Source organism: Hermetia illucens, chromosome 3 (genome assembly GCF_905115235.1).
Source record: "Hermetia illucens chromosome 3, iHerIll2.2.curated.20191125, whole genome shotgun sequence".
In the NCBI taxonomy this organism is placed as follows: Eukaryota; Metazoa; Arthropoda; class Insecta; order Diptera; family Stratiomyidae; genus Hermetia; species Hermetia illucens.
In genome coordinates, this window is record NC_051851.1 from 56,885,059 (window position 1) to 56,904,295 (window position 19,237).

The window sequence follows — 19,237 nt, forward strand, 5'->3', positions numbered from 1 at the left end:
CAATTTTTCAAGGTTTTCGTTATTGTGAGGTATTTAAAGAGAACTTTTCTACAAAAGTTTCGAACCGTTAGCAAGAAGCAACGAATTAAATGTCGTCACAGTATTTTTGACAATGGTGTCAAAGTGATCTCTTTCCTCATGTATGGAATATCGGTTTGAAACCACCGGTTATCAAAAGAATTTTTTGCCTGCCTACTCAAAAGGCATGGTTAGCCTTCACCTTTAATATTTGAGTGGATGGTTTTAGAACCGTCAGTTGCTGGCCGACCTCTGGATCAAATTGCTGGGTCTATATAAGTCTCATCTGTGGTCAATTTTTGGAGAATCAGCATTTTTCATGTTCGAAAGTTTTAAACATGTTCCTTGAATATCTGACATAGGTTATTGATGAAAGTGATTATAGACTGTTGCAAGTATTTATCGTAGATGAGAGCGAACTTCACTGTTACGATGAACATTTGGTTGGAAGGTAAAAAGGTAACGGCATGCTTTAAAATCTTTACTGGTGTTCCATTCTGAAAATACAAAGGTTATAAACAACAGCTGCGGTCGGCATAATTCACTAAACATTGATGCTATTGGCACTGCAATTTTCAACGAAATCGATGAAAATGTGAAACTACATATGTAGTCTTAATGTTACGAAATGCTACTGTTGCAAGTCCATAGACCTAGGTGTAACTTTTACTATTGGGACATATTATCTTCTCAAATTTTTAGAAAGATAGGAGAATGGGCAATATTTTCTTGAGAAAATAATAATAATAATCGTTGGCGCAACAATCCATATTGGACCAGGGCCTTGAAGTGTGTTTGAGTAAGTTCTTGAGAAAACGTAACAATTTATACCATGGATAAAGCTTCGTTTAAAATCTGGCCAAAATATTGTCTCTTCCCGAAGAACTTGTTTCTAACGAGGCAATATTAGACGGCATAGATAAAGAAGATAACGAAAGAAGTCGGAAAACAGCTTCAGGTATAAAAGATTTTTGCCTATTTTTTAAATAAAAATATTTGATTGGGCATTTGTCCCATTTGTACTTAGCTCATAATGTTTTTGTATTTATTCTGCCAAACTATTCACTTTAGAATGATTCTGACAAAGTCTTAGATTGCAATTAATTTGAACAATCGATACGATTTTGACTTATTACTAACAAAATGATGGTAATATTCTGATATTAACTTTATTTAAACTGATATCAGTATAGAGAGTATTATGAAGCTGTTCATGTGTTTTGACCAGCATAATTTATTTTAAATTTGCAGGTTGGGTAGTTTCTGAGAATGGGTCCTTGAAGTAGTTGACCATTTTCGGATCCCTACACTCTTCCTTTTCGCAATCAATGTGAAAACTATGGGCTTCGGAAAGTAATATTGGAGACCTTTCATTGCATACCCCACATGACTATATTCGCTGAAAAAAAACTTACACTCTCCTTTTGCATGTATGGAGACTCCCCTTAAACCCAACGTAGAACAATGTCACCCAATGCATCCAAGTTCTTCTCTTCTCTCTTTGCACAAAGCGGGGTCTTCATTTCCAGAAGCAGTCGTAGAGGTTTTTTCTTTGAAATGGCCTTTAAGTTATATGGCGGATTTGCGTTAGTATGATCAGCAGTCTCAAAATAATCATGACTTATTTTAATTCTGACAAACGTAAAACTAACGCAGGGAACCAGGGTAGGGAAATATGAAACTTTGGAATTGATAAGCCCAAATATATGAGCGTATTGGTAGTATGCACATTTGGCGGACCGATATTCGATACTCTCTATACATTCTTGTGAGCACCAAGCAATGAGCGTATCCCGCGCTGTTAGAAAAGGTGAAATGACCTTTTCTCTTCACCCTGTCATAAAAACAAGTCAAAAGCCAACGATTTGAAATATGAGATATTCATTTATTAATGGGGGGGGGGGGGCGGTCGGACGGTCCCAGGCCAGCTCGTCAGTATTTTCGAAAAAAAAAAATTCTAGATGTCAATGTTGTTCCTTTTTTAATTGAAACAAGCTTTGTAGAATTGACAATAATCAACTACTTGTTTTAGTAGTCAGTGTAATAGCTAAGTAGTTAGTCAGTATTTGTGGCACATTTTAAATGAGTCGGTCCAATAGTTTTGTTTTTAAATATTTACGCACTTGAAGAACACATTTAAAGTTTACGAGCACTAGTCACATCTTTACGTGAAGTTCGATATTTATGCACTGTAATTTCACATATTATTCACATATATACCATACAGGCCGATAGAGAGGAAATCTGGACAAAATTATTCGAAAAAACCGGGCGCGAGATGAAAAAGATACGAATGGAGGATGAAAATTATCAGGGACCCTTTTTATCCCCTTTTCCACTAAAAAATCTATCATGGGCCTCCGAGAAACCATAACAAGATGCTTATACAAAGAATACATTACGTGGAATAAATTTTTGGGCACTTAAAAGTCGTTTGCGCTCCGAAAATAATAATAGAATGTTGGGAGGCTTAAACGTAGAATCAAAATGGGTTTACATTTTGACTCAACATTTTAAACAGTCATTATTGAGTTACTATTTTATCAAAATATGTATGAAGAAAAAAATCGTAAAACAGAATTTTTTTAACAATAGACTAACCTCTTAATTAAATATGGTGTAAAACTATAAAGTTGTGAACAGTTCCCGCACACAGTTGTCCGTTTCATTTTCAGGCAAAAGTTCAAAATATGCAATGGCAGTAGTCAAAAACATAAGGTCGAAATTAAATCACAGTTTGGAAGCACGGAAATCCCTTACAAAATTATTGTGATTATCGAACTTTTTTTCAATATCTTACCGAAAGCAGCTTTCTATTTACCAAAGAACAGCGGCAACTGTGTAACTCAATTTTTTGCAATTTTTTCATGGTGAGGCGGCGATTTTGACATGAGATCACTAATTTTTTGAACCTACGGGTCATTAATTCATATCAAATACATGCTTAAATACTGGTCGAGGTTATCTTGAATTCACGCCAGCTAATTTTAAATCGTGAAAAACTTTCGTGATATTGCGTCATGCCTGGCAGTTTTAAATGTTGGAAAATTTCCCCTAGTTTTAAGCGAAACTATGCATTGCATGGTTACTCCAAAATATCATACAATTTAAAAGGCAGTACCACCCAATAATTGATTGCCGACATCACGAAAACTGAATCTTATATGGAAAATCCAATATCTGCTAGTTATCACCGAATTTTTGTGCACTGCAATACTGCCAACCGCATGTCACTAAATACCCCAATTGGCGCAAAACTCAAAATGTGTGGTTATCTCTGAACAAACCTGGTTGTGTATACTAATATTTCTTTGACTTACGTCGTATTTTTTGTGGAACCAATTTATGTCCTAAATGTATAATTAAATAATTACCAAAAATATGGAAAATAATCTGACCGAAGTTACTAGGTGAAACAAATCTTACGTCATTCTCTTCTTATGGGGAAAAAACAAGAAGCAATCTACTCGTATAACTATATCTTGTGACGACAAATTTCTAGGTGTTTAGGAATTGTTACAACGGGAAAAACGATTTTTCCAAATGATTATTTCAAACGAATGTATAAATATTTAACAAAGCGTATAGGAAATAGATGAAACTCTTCTTGGAAAAACATCAAGTTTTTCCACTAAAATTTACAATTTTTTTATGGACATTCATTGGTAATTCAAATAGTCAATAATTTTTGAAAAGCGGTGACTTTAACGATTGTTTTGGGTTGGTATATATGTATGTATATAATTTAATAAATCTACACATTTAAAATTATTTTCTAATTCGCTACACGGATCAAAAGAATTCCTAACTCGAAGGTCTTTAAAAATATAAATCAAACTATTGCTTAAATTTCCAATCCACATTCGATTTCTCCATGAAAAAGATTCTGTTATCTTAGGTTACCAAGCTATTCGGTCCACCATATTTGCTTTTTACTTATCGCATTCACATTTTACAAATGACTTGAAGGTCAGATCCTTCGAATTCGCAAATATATTCAGCATTGATACTCATAAATTGTGTTTTTTCACTTCAATCTTGGAATTCAATGAGTATTATCTAATAATTGGAGGCCATGAAGTTCGCACGTTTATTGAAGGTCAAAAGACATTCGAAGCTCATCAAGAGTAAAAAATAAACATAAAGAATCACTGATTTTCTCAAAGTAGTACCGCAGGAATATTTCTGGAGCCAGTACGCGAACGCTCAACGTAGCAAATGCAAGATAATAAATATATGTATCTTAATATACATTCAGTTTGAACTAGATAAATTATAGAACATGGAGCTGGAATAAACAAATGGAATATTTGTTGTTCGGCATTTGCTATTTAGATTTTCATGAAAGCACCTCTAGTATCTGCAGAAAGCCCAGTTGGCGCCTTTCTGACATAATTTTGGAAATAAATAGTAGTATCTAAACTAAGTAATTTGCCCTCCAATTATTATGCACAAAAGGTGTTGCTGATTATCTCTTTTAACATATTATTTTCACATCAAGAATGCTGATGAGTAGCACGAATTTCTTTAGAATATGTTCTTTGACCATTTTAACCGCTGACCTACGAATGGCTATGACATCTTACGCTACACACAATCCCGTAGGTGTGGTCACAGTACAAGGCACGATTCAATCCCTGATGAAATGCATTATGACCGCTTTTCATCAATGAATTTCATTATTTACTCAGAACCGCTTTTAATCCGCTTCGCAAAAGATCGTTTTTAGGAGTATTGCATTTACTTAGGTGTTAATCATCTATCATTTGAAATGTCGGTTGGGAAAAGCCCAGTAGATACACAGACTGATAAGGCAGCTATTAACTGATAAGCTCGCGAAACGTCTGGAGAATTATTAGTACAATTGGAATTTACTTATTTTGAATGTGCATACAGCGGACTTTGAAACCTTATAAAGAAATGACTAAGATCAGTGACGTAATGAATATATTGAAATGCTAATGTTCACGTAAGGATGTATTTTAGATATACAATCTATCTTGCTGCGTTGGGTGATTAGAACACGATTCACTCGATCTTATAAAAGTGCCGGTTTGATGCTTAGAACGTTCAGTTTCATTTTCATTATTGATCCAAGTGGTCTTAAGAATTTTCTTGCGCTACAGTATTAATACACAGTATTTTGGTTAGTGGCTGAATTTATCTGTGATAGTATTTAATTTATTTTAGTGAAGTGACATTAAGCTTTCGGTGTTTATTATATGTAAGTTTTGTTAATTCTCTTTTTAGTTTGAAATTTTCTGAATAGTATGTGCAATTAAATTGAGTACCTCAAAATAATCTTCCTTTCTATAAGTGCAGTTATTTTGAAGTTAGAGAATTAAAAGTGCTTAAATTTGATACCGGACACAAAATGTTAGTGTCAATTTTTGGCTACTGGATAGTCGTAGTATCTTCCGAGATTTAAAGTAACGAAAAGGGGGAAAAATCTTCAGTTCTGTACCACGATCGCCAGCTTTTTTGTTAAATTAGTCGAAAAATATGTCACTCAATTATTTGAAAATTCCTTGATTTGAATAGATTCCTTACAATAGTAGTGCAGTGATCGAAAAAGTATTATAGTAATCGGACATATTAATTAACAGAAAACCTGTTATTGGTTCGAATCTTGGGTTATGTTAGAGGAGCTTTGAAGATGTGTTAGACCACTTGACCTGAACAACCGGCATAGAAAGCAAAAGTTAAAGGAATTAGATAAAAATATTAAATATTTATTGGAAACTATTTGAATGAACTTAAGGTTGCAAATTATTTACACCCGTAAAAGCAGATGATAAAACCTAAAATGACATGTTCGTCCTTTACTGCACTATTCAGTGTTATTCTGGTTTAAGAAAAACACTAGAAAATACAACTGGGGTTGACATGCATTGCTTATTTCCTAAGATGGCTCCGTGTTAGGGTAACTGCATGTCAGAATGCGAAGGGCAACGCGAAAGAACCGAAATGTGTCTACTGCCAGAAACGACCGTGTTCCAGTTTTACGCCCGGGTAATAGAAGGTCGTTTTAGCGAAGGTACAAACATTTTTTACTGGAGGAATATCACCTGCATCTACGAGTATGATGGAGACACTGAGACTGATACCAAATAGTGTAAAGAAAATTGAATGAGAATTATGAAAAAGGTACTCTACATGGGAAGTTGTTTGCGATTTGACATAATTTTTGTGCTTAGTGCTCAGTATTGGTAAAAATAGCAGGGAAAATTGTGGTTTCTATAGAAATTAAATAGTATTTCAACGTTTTCCCCGTGGAGTCTCAGTAGTAATTAAATGAAATACTTAGGGCGTCATAATTTTCATATTCGTATTTGTTGAGCCGAATATTAGTAGATATCATGTAGTGAATGGTAAGCGACGATAATTTAGAACCCCATCAATAGTGACGACCGCTAAATGATTTTAAGTTCTTTTTTTTTAAAGGTTAGTAAATGATGAAAATGATGAATGATGAACTAGTGCTCGGTAGCAGTGAATCGACCCACTATCTTTCCTTCTATTCACAAACACATAGCGAAGAGAAATGGTATCCTCTATAGAATAGTTATATAAATTTTTTGCCGAAAGGCAGTTACCTGGGTGAATCAAATCAAAGACTTACACTTTTTTGTTGAAAGCAAAACTGTATTATGATGAGTTTATTGTCTGTCTGTCACACGCACTTTTCTAAGAAAACGGCTACACCTATTGACACGGAATTCGGGAACTTGATGCACGTTGAACTTAAGGGGGAGGGGGGATCTCATACTCGTAAAGGGGGTGGGGGGCCTCTTTTTTAAGAATAATGCCACGTGCGGTATCAAATGAAAGGTCTCAAGGAATACTTTACGATGCAGATTTTATTTTCGGTATTGGATGCAGTACATAACAACGAAATCTATGAGCGATACAACGATCGTCAGGTTGTGGATCAAATCCAGCTCAATAGGTTACGTTGGGCGGGTCACTTAATCCGTATGGATGAGGATGATCCAGCCCGAAAGTATACAAGGGCAATAACTATGGTAGGATGGAAAAATCGCTTTGGATGCCAGGCAGCTGTTAGGGATATCGAATTGGTGGACCTCGGCGCAAAACCGGGTGTCTGCAGAAATATTGGCTTTAGTAGAAGGCAGCATACAGTTATAGTAAGTTAAATTTGACCCTTTCGCGCTAAATTATTACTCCCTAAAAGATAAAATGTCAGTACCACATCGAATTAAATATTGAGTGAATTATGCCGCGAGACTCGGCATATCCTTCAATTTCCATTGCCGTTACGTTTGTTACGGAAAGGAGGATGAAACCCCCAGGCGTTTCCTTTCCAATTTATCGTATTCATATACATACATTCCATATCTCCTTGTTTGTCCCATATAAATATTACTGGAATGTTGGGGTTTTGTAATCAAAACCAATTCCTTGTAACATAGTGACCACCTACTGGGGCACGCATGCTTCTATACTTCTCTGAAATTTTCGGTAATATTCCGAACAACATATTTTATAGATGTATGGTTATCGTCAACGCGATAATTACAATTTTACAATTTCTGTGCAATAATAAAGAAAACGCTGAGGCAGGAGGTAGGTAGGAACGATAGTTACCTGTTTACTGATCATAAATCTGTAATTTTTTGGTTTCACACCATCCCAATTTATAGCACACCCAAAAAAGGTTTATGTATCCCTTTTTGGCTGCTCGATAGAATGTCGATTTATTAGGCACAAAAAAGGTCCATGCAACTTTTATTCTCCGCATGCGATTACTTTTTAAATTATTTTTGATTATGCGTCAAAACTGCTGACCGTGTAAAGGCTTGAGCAAAGTACAGGCGTCAGTTTGCGGAATTAAGCGACCTTATAGCGAATTGATGTCATAACTCCTTACAACAACACTGCTTACCAACCATCCCTTCTCTGAAATAGGCTAGCAACAAGCAATATCCTGATGAAGCCAAGTGATTCTTTCATCCGTGCCACCATCAATTCTGACCAAAAACGCTAATTGCAATCTTTCAGCAGTTATAACGTCATTCTCTTTTCTTTATCCCTTCGTTTCTCCCGAGATGAATCATATACATCTCTTCTGTAACCTAATTAAAATTCATATTACGTGGTAGGTTTTTTCGAATCCAATCGAAACTTCTTCAACTTGTGTATGTTGTTATCCTCCTACTCACTTATAGGACCTTCATTTTCAAATTGTTTGTGCGTTGTATGGATCAAAACACGAAACTTTATGGAGAGTTTTCTAAATTGAACGTCGTTATGCACGTTTTTTACAGTAGCCACAATATAGCGATGCTATAGCAACACTCAGACTAATTTAAGTCAGTTCGAGAAGGATATCTTATTTAGCCCTGGACTCAGATTTACGCATATAAGTTTGTAACTACCAATTATTGTGCAATGAAACTTATATAAAAAAATCATAATTATATACCTTTGTTTATTATGTTTTTATATGTTAAGTATCTTTGCATCTAATAACTTACGAGATCCCAATTAGTTTGAGTCCATTTGGATAAAGCTAATATTCCACATATACATATATATATATTTGTATATAAAACCGCATTACAATCGGCCATTATTGTTATTAGGGTGAAAGTGAATTCGCAATATCAGGGTCTCAAAACAATGAAAGGTTAATGTTTGCAGGTGCTAAATAACACTTCCATTTAGTGCATTATTATTACCGGAATGTGATTCGAAATGATTATTCACAACCATCGAAAATTAACAACAAATATGTCTTAGATTACACTTCATTTTCTAAATAATAGTAATTAAAAATTAAGGAGAGTCATGGAAATTCAAAGAAATCTGAAACTGAGTGAAATGAATTACTTCCCCAGTTTTATGATCGCAGAGGACTAGTCACCGGCTTACTTTACTTGTATTTCAGATACGGGTACGTGCTAAAATGTTCTAGTTCATGTGCTCGCAATTAAGATGTTCCATCTTTTGATTTTTATGGCAATTTTATTGTTGTTAATGTGATGATTTTAAACCTGCAAACTTCGATACATTCAAGGAACCTTGAACTTTTCTTACTCTTTACTTCCATTTATAATATAAAGTATTGTTTGTTCCATATCAGCAAAGTTAATTTCAATTTATTAGTCATTTTTGTCTCGTGAGGCGAACTTTCAAAAATTTCAATTAAAAACAAAATCACGTCGATAAAAAACAAGATGCTGATTTTTTTTTATTATCGCTACGCAAGTTTTAAACCACAAGCGTCATCTTGATGCTAGCTGCACTATTTAATCTGACAGGAACAAGCGTAAAAGAATTTTATTTAATTCAGTTATGCTGAGAGTTATTTGCTCAGATAAATTCTAACGAACCGGAAAATTCCATCAACATGTGGATATTGATAACTCCTGCCTCATCCGATTCATTATTTAAACCGGTCATTGCATATACAATTTTAATTTGGTACTATGAATCCCTAAAGTCAATTCTATTCTGAAACTATTGCCTTTCTTCAACTACTTTTTTCTAGTAAATAAAATGATTTTGCAATCACGCATAGAGGGTAAAAAGCCTTAAACCAAATATACTATATACATACTTACATAAAGTTAAAATGTATATCAAGTTACTTCAGACATCGGATGATTAATAACAGAGCAAACAATCAAAATACCCTTGTGATATTAAAATCAATGCCGCTGAGTATGAAATGTTTATAAGTGGATTGATATTGAAAGAATTTTTGAATACGTCTGCATTGCGTCAATGTCCTCCATTCCGGTCTTGTTAGTTGATAAACTCGTATAATTAAAATTATGCGAATCACATATTTCATAAAAAATACTTTTTCAGAACAAAGAACTTGACAGAAAAGTTTAATTTAACCCAAGAAATCAGAATGGATTAAAAAAATATTTACAATCGGTTGCTGTTAAGAGTTGACCTTACTTATTCTAGGATTCCCACCGGCATGTATATTTGCCCTTCAAGAAGGGAATCGTCACCATTATTGCCATACTAAACATTCTTTGGAGCAGATGTAAAATTGACTTTGTGTGCATGCAGCCCGATTTTTCATAAGATCTCTAATCAAATCGGACTTTAAATTAGAACCTTCAAGCTTAGATCATTCTGTGGGCGTAACTCTTCTGCAGTCCTGGCATAAAAGCTGTAAAACCTTGTGGAATACCGCATTGAGAGATGTTTCTCCAAGATTTTCTCCTGCTGTACTTACATCCACCATTCGCGAACCTTACTAACAGGAAAGTAAACTTAGCGATCCCTACATCGATTGTTGCGAGCTCTGCGAAAAGAGGACTATTCAATTCACTCACAGACTGGTGGCACTACTCAGTTGTTCGGTGACCAAAACAGGAGTGGGTATGAATAAATATCATGCCAAGGTCTCCCTATATATATATTTAGTAATATTTTCCGTGCGGACCTGATTAACCGGCCAAGATGTACTGAATCACTGGGCACAACGATAATATAGATACGATTGGTTTAGATGGTGTTATGCCGAGGTTCTTTGCGTAATAGATAACTTCACTTCTTAGAGTTTAGCTTTCATAACATTTAATAGCGAGGTCGCTCGTCTGACTCGGGTTCGCCACTTCTCTCGATTGTAAACTTAGACTCTACATCGGAATTTAAACCTATGGCATTTGTTCATGAACCAATTCTGAGACCCTAGTTGTGAATAGTCATAATGACTCTTTTACGCCACTACTGCTACGGTGAACGGTGTCGGTATCCTTATATTATAATCGAGTTCAAATCAGAAGCATGGAATTGTGACCAGTGACAATCTATGGCTGTATACGGTTTTCATTTATGCTTGAAATTGCCACAAAAGTTAACTTCAAAAATAATTGTTTACAAATGAACTGTAAATCTTTTATTCTTCAAGGTTTTGCGAAAGCCACACGGCTGCATTCATCGGGAATATTTAAAAATCTGTATTAAAGTAAAGTAAATAACCAGCAACAAAACCAGGAATCTACAGAAAACGAAAAGCGCTTATAACTTTTCGGAATCTAAGCGATTTTTTTGTTGGGTCCTATGCTCTCAAGTTCCTTGCGGAAGAAAAATAATACTCATAAGAAGACAAGAAGGTATCCAACCATTTTCTTATCGTCGAAGAATATGGGACTAAATAAACCAAAATTTAAAAAAATTAAACAAGAAAATCAGATTATTGAATACTTTGAAATATCGAATAAAAAATTGTCGATTACGTTTAGATACGAGTGCGGCGATCGAGAGGGTCGAGTGGTCCCGATCAGCTTACGCTGGGCTCGAGTACTGTCCCACTATTGTAAAATTACCATTTGAATAGCATTCAGTGTGATGACAATGAAACTGAAATGTAGTCTCATTGAAAGCAGAGACTGTGGATGCCTCATACTCCGCAAAAGGAGTGAACAGAGAACATCCAAAGGAAGTAGTATCTATCTCTGGCAACTCAGTTGCAAGACAAACACTCAAGACATACATTCTGAATTTTTCCAAAGTTTTGGGCTGGGCAGTTTTCGAAAAAACGTGTTGTCTGACTTTTTGAATCCATGATTTTCGATTTTGCCTTTAGAGTTAAAACTGAAATCTGCTACTCCACGGGGTGCCGAAAATTTTACATCCCCTCTTTGTATGTATGGGGAGCTCTTATCTAGGCTCAACGGAAATTTATGTTACTCATTGTATGCTTGTCATTTGATAGTTCTCATATGTCGACTAGATTTCGTTTGAATCTGTGTAGCTGGAGAAAAGTGCGTGTGACAGACATTAAAATTATAATGTTTCGTTCAACACGAAACCTTAAAAATCACTCTAATCGCTAATCTGTGTTGTGCGACTGGAAATACTACAATGGTACTGTTTTCTTTAATAATGGTGAGACGCCTGAATGCAAAAGTGTGTTGAACCTAGACTGAAATACAGTTTGAGAGGCTTACGACTTCTTTATCGACCTTACGTCGCGGCCACTATTTGCTAATATCTTTAGTAACATGCTGCTCCTCCATGGTTTACAGAATTCATTTCAGGATGGTCTTCTAACCACCCATAGCCACCTGTATGTGTGACCATTTAAAACAAATATGAAACATAGTTCCGGTAAGAGAGTCAAATGATGATTTACTTGCGAAGTCTATAAGTTTTCAAGTGAACTTGTATATTTTTCACGACTTAATTTCAAAAGATGGTTCTCGGCGCCCCTATTTTTTTCCTAATTATCCCAAAAGTGATGTATCTCAATCATTTCAAAGAAGTAATATTTTCTGGTTGCACTTTGAGAAGTGACTACTGATATGAGACTTGGTTGTTGAAAAAACTGTCAGCATACACATACCATAGCTCGATTATACCTAGACTGTATGAAGTACAGCCATAACATTTTCTTACATCAAAAACCATTTAAAAATAGTCGAGTAAAAAGCAAGAACTGCGGTTCTCATGTACCTAGAATGAGACTTATGGGACTTACAATAAACGCAGAGCTGATTGGTCCCTTTTCGCCCCTTTTTCGAGGGCCTACTAATAGATAAAAATGTGTCAAACTGTATATATCTTCTTAAATCTTCTATTATATAAAAATGGAAGTGGTTGGTATACATATTCGTTTGTGATCGATAGACTCCGAAACTGTTCAATCGATCGCCATTAAAATTGGTACCTATATGTGTTTTTTAATGGAGAAGGTTTATACACTATATGCTGAAATTCCTCACTAGATGACGTGCAAACGATTAATTTCTACACCGAACACCCGAATGCCATGAAAATAGGTGCATATACATATCTTTCCAAGAAAAATATGCTGCTCCTGCCCATGTTGTTGTTGCAATCACCATGAAAATTGGAGTATTGGTTGAAGTTCCAACCACAACCTCGAAGGGGGTGAGAAGTTGATTTAGAAGGGGGGCGATTTCCCTTCAATTCTGATGAAAACTGCTGAGGGTCATCACCCCTTTAAAGAGTTATGGCCCTTTAAAGTAGATTTTTGCTATATAATATAATGTATATATTTTTTAATTTTCAATTTAAGCTGAAAGGATTTTTTGATGTCAGAGTTTAGCTTTGAACGCCATCCCCACAGGTGGAAAGGGGGTATGAATGGGGGAGCGAGAGATCTTCTCTCTCAAAGCCCGTTGAAAAATCGTAGAGGTCACCTCGCCGTAAAAGGTAATGGGACTTCAAATGAGGGAGATGTTCATATCATCATGCTAAAGTTAAATTCGTTAGGGCGACCTCCGGTGGAGAAGAGGATAAAAAGGATACAGGAAAGGAACAAAGGGCTCCCTCTTCTAATATCGTCGAAAAATTGTGGCAACCATCCCGGGTTAAGTGATTATGTTGCCCCGAAAAGGGACCACTTTCGTAAAATTCCGCTATTTCTGCAAATAGATACATCGCCAAAACAAGGTTTGCCGGGTTCAGCTAGTATTTTATATATTCAGTGTTCCCCATTGTTGCTCACAAATTGGACCCTTTTTTCGCTATTATTATGTTCAAAAAATGAAAGGTGCACACTTTCGATTTGAAATTCCAAAGTGATAAAAAAATAGTAAGACTTTTTTAATAAAACAAAAACAGTTTATTTATTCTTCCAAATTTATTTCGTGCCCTTCAAAGTAATCCCCTCCGAATGCAATCCACTTATGCCAACGCTTTTTCCAGTCTATGAAACAGTTGCTTTCTCGATGTGGTTGGAATCTCTTCACTCGAGTCAAAACGTTTGGGGATTACCTGGAGTCAGACGGAGCTAAATCAGGCGAATAGAGCGGCTCCGGAGAATCAATGCTGTGCGAATGTGCATTATCGTACAAAGACCAACAAGATGGGACGCGTCTGAGACCAAAATGACCTTTCAAAATCGATTGAATTGGGCCAAATGATACGTTGGTGATGCCAACAAGGCCTCTAATTGACAAGTGACGATTTTTGAGTACTAAATCTTTGACCTGATTGACGTGGAAGGACGACCAAGACGCTCATAGTCCTCAACCCGTTCTCTGCCTTCTCTGAATAATTTGTACCAACTAAAAACACTGGCTCCCAATAAAAAATTATCACCAAATGCCATCTTCAGCATCTCTAATGTTTGGGTACCATGGTAAACCATTTTTAAAACAACTCTTTTGTTGATTTTTTTCACTCATTGTAAAAATCAAAAAATGTTGCTTTGTTATGTACTGAAAACACGCGTGCCTCACCACGGACGCTATGATCTCAAAATTTGACAGTTAAGGTCTTAACAACTTATGAATCAAAAACTATCCCTATCCCTATTGCCCGGAAAATTTCAGTTAAATTGTGTTACTGCTACTTCTTCGGCAAACTGCCTCATTCTTCTATTTCTGGGAATAGTCTTAGTATTCTTTAAAGATATTCTTAACAGTAATTGTAACAACAAGACCTACATTTGCGTAAAGTCATTCTGAGAGGAAATTGACGAGCGTCGTGGCTCCAGCTCAGCCGTGGTCGTATACACTTTTTATTACAACGGCTAATTATTTTGTCCTATTTGAGCATTTCCCTTCAGAACGGAGTAATCCTCTTCTGGTGCAAATGAATTTTGATTAACTTTTTTCATCTTCAAATTCATTATATTACGACCGATAAAATTCGACTGTCCTCAAAGATGTTAACTATTATACTGTATGCCATTTTCCACCCAATCTCTGCGCAGGATCCCAGTTGAGATTTTCTATTGGCATATTTTCGGTAGGATACTTTATAGGATACTAGCCATTTTCAAAATGCTTTATGCTATTTGTAGTTTAAACATTCATCGTCTTAGCAAATCTGGTCAGCAAGCTGGAGAATCACGGAATGTCTAAGTGAATTCCCCACCCGTTAACGCATTAAGCAACAGATTTTTAGTGTTGATTTACTACTCCAGTTGCAATGGATGGTATCACATCCACTATCGGAAAACCTGTAGTACATAAACGAGTTCGAGGTATTTCTTTAGACAAACCCTTCTTTGTCCCCATCGCCTGCACTAATAAGTACTGTCATTCAATAGCAGCCGCTATTCTAACTACTACAATTATTTATTCCTTTTACCATTCTGCAGTCATCCGCAAAATGTGGTAAGGTATTTAGTTCGTAGCCATAGCCAACGATTGATGTGATGGACCATCCAATGTTCACTAATATTCTATGACAATATCCTTCCGACAATATCCAACAGTCAAATGATAATCTGCTTTATAGGGAATGGTACGGTCGAAAGTCGGCCCATTTATCCTATGGTAATATCCCCAATTTAATTTAGTGTTTGGCAGTAACTAACCGCACAATAACTATTTTATGCAAAGCAAGGTTCTTTCGGACGCTTTTGAATTTAGATTCACCAACAAAAGCAACTGGGTTAATAATCAACAAGTCAGAAAAGCCTGAGGAAATAGAACATTTAAATAAAACCTATTATGGCGAGTTACAATCTGGAAGATATCGATCACTTCATCTGGGGTTGAAGCGAAGAAGGATATAGTTTATAAAAAGAAAATGTGACTCCTAAATAAATTACGAACAGCAGTGAATGCCTCGAATGTTCATGTTTGCGTTGCCCTGCTGCTGTAAGCTTATCACTTGCAGACCATCTATTTATTTCAGCGCGTTTAATCACCAGTTTTTATTGCCGGAACCTCGTTCATTTAATTCTCTCTATGAATCTCTCTATTTAATGAAGTTCACTATGATGTTAAGTTTAATCAAAAATAATTGTGCTCAACAGACCTTTGTTTCAGACCCAAGTTTGGCAGTCTTTTCTCTTTAGTAGTTCTACTGGACACTGAATATCCTCAAGGCTTCCCAATTATTGCACGTCCACCTTTTGCGTTTTTCTACGCTAGTAGATACCATTAAATTAGTTAATGGAGCAGGGGCACATTTTAAAGAAACCAAATCCCGCTATAACCCCCCTGCACCCTACCCCCTCCCCCAACTGCCAATGCCGCAAAATCTTCCGGCAACATGACACTAAAGAAAGCATCCTTCACAACCGATCTACTGTGATCGAGTGGATTGAGGACTTGCGCTATTGAATGTACTCTTTTGCTGTTAAGAACAGGAAAAATTAAGAATCAAATATCCATGAGCGTCAGTGCTACCGGTTTGCTCGTGTGTTAGTTCCCTTTAGGTTTTCCTAGGAGGACTACATGGATAAACTGCTTTCCTTTATTGAAAAGAACTTTTACTTCGGCATAAAAGCTAGGGCATCATAGAAAGTGGCGGTCCTTTACTCATCTGTTATGTACATATGTGCATTACATAGGCAAACTATACCAGAACTTGAAATATTAAGCTAAGGAAATTCGAGAGAAATTGTCGAAAAGGTAATCGAAGCTAACAAACAAAAATAATACCGAATCGTGACCTGAATGTCACAAACGAATGGGAAGATACAGAATGGATCCAACTGAGTCATATTATTTCGAAGTGACTGATTTTTCGATATGATTAGAAAATATAGGCTATTTGCTATTCCTGTCCTGGCATTTTCAAGTGACAGTGATTAACAGATTTTACTCTGAGATTGCGAACAAATAACATGACCTCTATTATCATAGGGTAACTGCGCCCCACGTATGCGAGGAACTATCTACCTGAATGGAGATTAAAGATGCAAAACATATTTTTTCAAACAAAGACCATCAATGCTATTACAGATAAACTCCACTGTTTATACTATACGAAAGCAATAGGAATCGATTAACAATAAAATATTCTCTTTTCACCTGAAAGTTGTCATCCAAACATGACCAACAAATGGTTGGCCTTTGCCTTATCATGTGAAAACATTTAAATGGACTAATTGGATTTTGAAGCGCTACCGTTAGCCACAAACAGGCTGTCACAGCTCAGCATTAGTCAATCAATAATGTCTGTAGCTGTGTACATAGCCACTCTACGCTATATTCGCGAAAGTCTGTGGTCTCGTTATCAACCACCTTAATTACATATTGCACAAACATTCAGTGCGTCGTTATACCCCACATACCCTACTCATTGACGTGCGATAACATTTTATAGCTGATCTTTTGCGTTCTGGGTACGAAGCCTCCGAGCTGAAACATTTAGAAATATTGTACTTGACAGATATCTGATGCTTTATTCTATTTGCTGAGAAAAACGGTTGTATAAACATACATATTAGCATTGCTGTTATCTTGGCGCGATAAAAGAATGCTTACTTCATTTTAAGATTAGTTTCAATGCAAGGAAATAACAAAGAGTCGATAGTTACGGCTTTTCTGCATCATAGGCGGTATTGTTACTGATGTTATCTATGTAAGTTCATTTATAAGCTAAACTCCGTACTAAAGTTGCCTTCTATTAATAGACGAAACCTTCCCTTTTGTTGCATACATGAAGCATTATTAAAAATTAGATTAACGGCACCATTGACATACTTGTATATCGTTTGGTTGGCGAAAAAGTAATTTCGGTTTTGTATTTGATACGAGCTATTTTAGTTAACACTACGGTTGTAAATCTTATAATGAACATGGAGTTTAGGAAATGTGTAACAAGAGAACATTGTAATTGACTATTCTCAACAAGAGGAGCACAGCTATAAATGCATGCGAAAAGATGGACCACATGTGGAAACTCGCACCGTGCTGTGTGAGTGGGTGCTTAAAAATCCTATGAAGTAATTGGTAAATCTGAGAAAAGCTGAAAAAGGAAAAGCAAGATGTTCCCATGCACCCGCCGCTCATATGGGCTCACTTTACATGATGACTTCATAAACGTCTTAAAGTACAAGAAATTGGGACTACATACATGCAGTCTCCCCTACTTGTTTTAACAGGCGACTAAAAACGATCGAAATTTCTGAGCTAACAACATAAAAATGTTTAATTTTAATAAGCTGAACATTCTGAGCCTAAGCAAAGTAAGATGGTGGGACTCTGGAAAGTAGTCTTCTCCCACTTGCTACACTCATGGCAATGTGCTTTTGTACTCTGGAAAGCCAAGTGGTACTAGACGTGAATCCTCCGTCGGATTACTTCTGACGGCTACCGCAAGGCTCGCTCTCTTGACCTGGGAGCGGTTTCTGACAGAACTCTGACTGTCGGGTCCAGATTAAGAAGCATCACAACTGTATAGTGCTATATACCAACAGAGACTATCGGAGGTCTGGGAAAGCATGCAATTACATTTAGGGGAAGCTTCATAAAAGGACATTATGATCATGATGAGTGATCTGATTGCCAAGGTGGGATCTGAGAACTCCTGGCTCGGACATGTGATGGGGAAACACAGACTTGGCAACCGCAACGATAATGGTGGGAGGTTCATTGATTTCTGCAACTTCCACTTCCACCATAGAGTCTGCTATAAGGTCAGTTGGGTTTCAACTGACCGACACCATACGAGCAATTAGACCACTTATCGATCAGCAGTAGATTTAGCAGTTGTATCCTGGACGTGCGGAAGAAGAAAGGCACCGGCATTCGTCTCCACTAACTGATGGTCGCCTACCCCTTGCATGTTTCGTCCGCCAATACTTTCGGGGGTTTGGGAGTGTGGTAGACAGGCAGACATTGAATCGATTTTAAGGATTTTTTACACACAGCCTTGAAATGGTTACATAGTTTGATGTAAGAAGTGTTGGCTAGTGATATTTATTAAGTTTTTAAACAGCACTTGTTGTTGGTTCCGGAGATATCGGTATTTGCAAGCTTAATAAATATCACTAGCGAAAAAAGGCAAATCTTAATTATTTCAAATAATTAAATCGCTAAAAACACCGCGAAATTACATTTAGATTTCAGGCGATGTCATTGTTGTACGCATGTCACAAAGTACAAAATAGTTGACTTTTTTCAATTATTCAAAAATATCGTTGGCGAATTTTAGTGAATATTTCAATATGGAAAATCAACGATTAATCAGATATGGGAGAAATGTTGCGAATATAACGTTGGTGGGTGGCTATCAAATTTCCGTTGTGATTGGTATTGCGCAGATTATTGCCTGAATTTGAACTGAGACGACTCATCAGAATGGCAGGGGTCGGTCTACCGTAAAGGTTAAGTTGCAAAAAGCTTTGTCCATAGGGCCTTGCCTCTCATAATCCGTTTACTTTAAATTTTCAATTGGGTGAATAGTAGGAGACTTGGGTGGCCAAGAAAAAGCAGGGATGTTTCGACTGGACAGACACCCCTTGACAAATTTCGGGGCTTGACAAGATACATTGCCTTGCATACAGATTGTAAAA

The 19,237-nt window shown here is 36.4% G+C and overlaps 2 protein-coding genes across 5 annotated transcripts in view; one reads left to right on the plus strand and one right to left on the minus strand.

Moving 5' to 3' along the window:
• LOC119651000 overlaps positions 1-19,237 on the minus strand; it is a 614,818-nt gene that overhangs the window by 371,384 nt on the left and 224,197 nt on the right. The gene's annotated exons all lie outside the window — the stretch shown is intronic.
• LOC119650999 (actin cytoskeleton-regulatory complex protein PAN1-like) overlaps positions 1-19,237 on the plus strand; it is a 375,349-nt gene that overhangs the window by 273,404 nt on the left and 82,708 nt on the right. For 3 of the 4 annotated variants that reach the window (XM_038054283.1, XM_038054286.1, XM_038054285.1), the window contains exon 1: positions 5,088-5,242. The exons of the other annotated variant lie outside the window; for it this stretch is intronic. The gene's annotated coding sequence lies outside the window, so the exon portion shown is untranslated. Of the gene's footprint in view, positions 1-5,087; positions 5,243-19,237 lie in introns of those variants that run through there. 4 annotated transcript variants of the gene reach the window in all.